The sequence below is a fragment of the Triticum aestivum genome, chromosome 7B (genome assembly GCF_018294505.1).
Source record: "Triticum aestivum cultivar Chinese Spring chromosome 7B, IWGSC CS RefSeq v2.1, whole genome shotgun sequence".
Lineage (NCBI taxonomy): Eukaryota > Viridiplantae > Streptophyta > Magnoliopsida > Poales > Poaceae > Triticum > Triticum aestivum.
The window spans coordinates 157,458,821-157,464,627 of NC_057813.1; positions in this window are offsets into that span (position 1 = coordinate 157,458,821).

Here is a 5,807-nt window from a genome sequence, read left to right on the forward strand (position 1 = left end):
CGAGAGCGGCATGCGTAGGCCCTCACGTAGGCTGTGGGCAACTAGGGCCATATCCCATGCTGGATCAAGCCACAGAGTGGGTATGCATCCGTCCTGTGAAGGGAGTGTGGGGCCCGTTCCTTCATTTGCCTCAAATCTCGTTGCCGCGTGATGTTAGACCTAGTAACCAAGGTCCGTCCCGTGCATCGCACTCCACTGGAACCACAACATGCATGCACACATGGCCACATATGAGTCTACACGGCGGGGATGCATGGTTCAGGGGTTGGCACAAGTGTCGCGGGTCATGTGTCTAGGTGCTACTCCACTTGGGTCTAAACAACGGGGTGGATGGTTTGGATCTAGATACCGAGAGGTAATGCGTCCAGTTTGTGCCTAGGCGGTGCATCACGGGGCCTGGCGTGGTCTCATCATATGACCCATGAAGGGTATAGTCAAACACTGAGTGGGGCATGCATAACCCTCATGCGGGGTAAGTGTAAACGAGGCCATATCACATGTTGGATCTAGCCAATGGGAGGGAACAAGTCCGACAGGCGGAAGGTGTGTGGGGCTCGTTCCTTCACTTTCCTCAAAATTCGGTGCTGCTTCATGTGGGCCCTAACCACAAAGGCCCGTCCCATGCATCACACTCACCTGGACCCACACCGTGCAAGCACACTTGGCCACGTAGACACACACTGATAAACCTTGACAATAGCTAGGGTTTTATAATTATCCATTCATTTTACCTAATCGGTAGAACATAGCTAGCGATGAACAAAAAAGCTAGATGCCATGTGAAATTAAATGTGCCAACTGTCCCTTCTAGTAGTATTTTTTTCAGTAGTTCTCCCTTCTAGTATTTAGTAGTACTGCGCAAAACAAAAAAATGTCCCTCCTTTTTAACACACTATTTTGGTGTTCGGTTTATGTTGCCACGTTTGTGGACCGACATTGTGCACTTTTTCTTTTGCTTGGTTGGTTGATTGGTTGGTTCGGGCAAATCTCTGGATGTGCACGATGCCGTATACGTGCATGTTTCTACCTAAATTTCAAAAGTGACGAATTGTGCACGGCCTTGACCTCTCTCTCCCAAACAAATTGAATTTTCACTCCACAAATCTCGCTCCTGCCTCCAGCGTTCGATCGCCTCTGCCTATCCACCCACGTCTTCGTCGCCGCCTACTACTCGCCGCCGCCAAAAAGCCCACATTCTTGCCGACGAGGATGATCCTACCTGCCGGGGAGGGGGCGTGGCTGGTGCGCTCCGTGCGGTGGATGTGGACCCCATGAAGGAACTGGTCGACAAGGACGTCGTCACCGCTGATTCGCAGCCGCAGCTAGTCCAATACAACACCAACGACGACGAATCAGTTAGTGTCTGCAGATATTAACCCTAGAATTTGCCTTCTCGAGGTTAGGCCCAGAAATTGCTCTCTTGTTATTCCTCGCTATTCGTATAGACAATCATATTGTTCACCTTTTTTTTATTAATCGTACGGTTATCAGTCCTAGGGTTTGCAAATTTAGATGAATGGTTCATTTGTATTCCATTTTATGTCTGTCTTTCATATAACCAAAGTTTTAGGAAACCAATAAAAAGAAAAAACAATCCATTTATGCCTGCCTTTGATATAATGTACAATTCACTGGCATGAGATTGTTTTTCTTCTAATACCAGATTGCAGATTTGGAAGAATGGGAGAACTACCTACAGCTAAGGGAAGCTTTCAGAAAGAAAATCTTCAAGTGGCTCATGGCTGCAAAGATTGTGTACCGGCGTAACGGTCGCTATAAATGCCCGTTCTGCAGGAAAGAGAACCAGCATTCCAAAACCACATCAATTGCAGCTTACAGAAAGGGGTGGCATTTTAAGGCAAAACCTGCTGAGTTGGCCAACAAATTGTGTAGGGTGAAGACGTAAAAGCATATAGTCATGTTTGTTTTTTGTGTTCTATCGACACCAAATGTAAAAAAATATGGGCCCACATGACAAGTATCAATATTTATCTCCTTCGACGGTCAGTGCCACATTAGTCAACATGAACAAGTGTTGATCTCATTGGACTTACATCCTGGCAAAATTCGGTGTCATTCTGAACCTGCTTCATGGGAGGCCTTTCGGGACGGGAAGGGTCCGTCTCGAAGCATGTTTTTGTCGACATCCTTGAAGTGGACCAACAACCTTGTACCAACATGACTAGCATCATTGCCAAGTTTCGTAGCTTTTTGACGTTGTAAGGATTATCTAGGGCTTTCGCGTCGATAATCATATAATTCTTACGTTTTTTTCTGTGCCTGTTTTTTTATCTACGCTTGAGGGTGGGCTGCCATGCATGCGTGTCGTTGGGTTGTGTAAAGAAGCCCACCCGTTGGACCGAACGATGTCCGCCGCCATTGCATGCGCCCGAGCGAGCCTACATTGCATGTGGTTGCATGCATGCGTCCGCTTCAGCCTACGTTTCACGTGTGCACATACGCGAAGGAGCACGCGCCGCAGAGATCCCCGGTTGACCCGACCGACGGCACATAGGGCAGCACTTAAACTTCGCGTTTTGATTCACACTACAGCTTCCCACGCGTGTACACTCCCGATGGCACGGTGGGTGGAAAATTTGTTCACATTTGACCCCATTACTGCCACGGTGGCTATTTAAGCCACCTATCATGTTCCTCTTCCTCTCACACACTTCATCCATCTCCCATACTCTCCCACCTGCATTTTGCGCCTGCCTTTCTTCTTCTTCACCACAAACAGCCCCAAGAACCAGCCCGCCGCAGCCATGCAGTACACCGGGCCAACCTACCGCTTACCCCCCCATCGTACCGGAGATGCTCTACCCCGCCAGGGTGTACGTCGAGAGCACCCTTCGTGTGTGGGCGATGTCAAGGTGGAGGGGCGCAAGGGGGTTTACCGACTTCTTCCTTGGGGCCGGCTACGGGCACCTCCCTCAGGGATCTCCAAGGATGTACCGAGTCGAGGAGGTCATCCACAATGGGGTTGTGGTTGCTATCCTTGCCCAGTTCACCAACCCCTTCGACGCGTTCTACCTCCTTGGCCGCGTGTTCTGGTGTGGTTGCGAGTTCATAGCTTTCACCACCCATAACATCTTCACGGACTACGACAATGTCTTCCCCACCGACGAGCACATGCACACTCTGCCATACCCCATCAACAACACCGCGGAGGAGCAGTGAAGGGCGCCCCAAGGAGGAGCATGGAGGAGCCTGGTGGAGAAGCGGTGGCCATCTATCTACCTATCTATCTTTTTTAGCTAAAAAATCTATCTATCTATATTTGTCTTGGTGTTATTTAAGTTGCAAGCGTACTATTAATTCATGTTGTGGGCTTTGGTTGGCCCGAATTATCTATATTTATTATACAAAGTTTTACAGTGGTTGGGCTTTTTTGGAACCATTTTAATCTCTGGCATTTTAGTCATAGGAAAAAATTGTCTCGAAGAAAAGTCATAGGAAGAAAACAATCACGCGCCGCCCCTCTTATCCAATGCAGAACTGCCGCCACCATCGTCCTTCCCCTCACCCATCACCATTACAACCGCGACATCTCCTCCCTCTCCTTCTCCTCCTTCTCGTGGCCGCAACTTTCCTCGTCTCCTCTTCCACATCCCACCCCCTTCTTCCATCCACGCAAGAACCTCGATGGAGGAGCAGATCGCCGGCGGCAAGAATGCCGACTTTGTGGAGATTGCCGGCGGCGACCAGGTCAATATGGCCAGGTTGATGGAGATCCATTCTTGGTTTAACAACATAAGGCAGTTGAACTGGACGGCAATGGACACTTTGAGGGAAATGACATCCAGGGAGAAGAAAAAGCTTTTTCCCCCGCCCGCACAACCGAGGCACGACATCGAGATCCTCCTGTGGGCGATGGAGCAGGCCAATTCGTCCAGCCCGTGGGACAGGCGCAGGTGGTGGGCGTTCAGATCCAGGTAGAGCATCCACTGGATCGGGAACCCACGGTGCATGAGGTGCCATTGCAGATTGTGGAGCCTCCAACCAAGTCGGAGATGACTCCGAAGCGCAAGAGGAGGAGGACAGTGGTCGCGACATCACTTCCCCGCCGTTCTCCACGCTTCCCTTGCCGCTCTCCTTGTCTGAACGGCGGCAATACCGTTGTTTAGAGTAAGCTTCCCCACTCCTAATCTTCCTACTACTCGTGCTTACAGTTGTGGTGGTAGTGATTGAGTACATGCTTTTGGGGGCTGGATTATGATGTATATGAACCCTAGGCTAAATTTGTATTGTTGTAGTGGTAGTATTTGATGTTCACATGCACTTCTACTCCAAAATTTTGTTATGTGTCTTTCTATTTTTAAGTGCTTGATACTATATTTGAACCTTTTTTGAGTTGTTGATTGCTTTTGGTAGAGCTACCAGCTCTTATGGAGATGCTCATGTTGTATGTCTTGTTCTCCATGATTTGTACTAGCATTCTGTGCAATTAGATGCCATGACAAGCCATGTAGCATATTTATTTATTGCCTCCAACATGCCATCATTTTACTCTGTGCATCTCAGCAAGTATAAATCTATCAGCTATAAAACTTTGTGAATTTTCTTGATGGTTCCCACTAAACTATAAACCCCCCTTTTGTTTTCAAAGTAAGCCACTGACACCCGGGTCCCACGGCAGTCACACACACACAAATGCTCCCAGTCAAGTGGCCCTTGGCCCACTGGTCATCCTTGATGGCTAGCCAACCTCAGTGTGCCTCTACCAATAACAGCAGCCCTTTCTTTTATAAAACTATGCAACTTTGCTTGAAGGTTGCCACTAAATATATAACTCCTATGGCCATGCTTCCTAAAAATTATTTGCATTATGTTGTCGATACTTTCATGCCATGCCTTTTGTTGCTATGACAAGTGTATGTTGCATGGTAAAATCTTGCACTAAAGTGGCCATGTTAATATAATTGTTTGATGTTAAAAGTAAGTTGCACTTGTGAGCTTGGTTTAGTTTGCTTGTTGTAACCATCATGTCAACACTGTTTGTCATTATAACTGTTTCAGCATAACTGTAATTTTCACTAAGTCCTAACCTGTAACAGCAACGTTGCCATTCGTGTTTCGCAGAAAAAAAACTGGAGTTCACAAGGCTGGAGACCTGGAGTTGTGAGGCTACGAGGCTGATGGCGCTGCTGCTGGCTGATCCTTCTTCTTCCAGCTTTTGTTCCTCCTTTTCTCTCTACTCGTTGGATTCATGGGCTACATCCTTATGTGCTGTTAATGTATTAAGTTGATCCTTTGAATTTATTGTATTAGATTTAATGTGTAAGTACCTTAATCTCTACGAAAGAGATGTGGCTTCTATGACTGATAATTTCTAGGTGCATGCTTAAATTCAATATTTAGGGAAAAAAATTCGAATTGTTTGGATTGCTTACCACATGTGTCACGTGGTCAATATTTAGGGATTATTAACATATGAAAACAACAATTCGATTGCCTATGTAAATGTGCACAACATAATTTTCAAGATAAATTGAAACATGACACGTGCACATGCAATTTGCCAACAAGTCCAGTTGTAGTAGAAAAAGATAGCATGTGCACGTATCCAACTGTGCCTCCTATGATTTTGTTCCATGCTTTTGTCGCCACATGTCTTTGGAAGTAAAAAAAATATAAGGTGATTTTCTCATAATAAACCGTTTTGGAGAGAAATTTGCAACCAACCAAAAATATCTACTGCATGCAACTTGGCCCCCGTGGGGAGATTGGATCGACTCCTAGATTATAGGGTGAGGCCATCGTGATCGTGAGAAAGAATTCTTTTTTTCGAGGGAAGGTAGGAATTT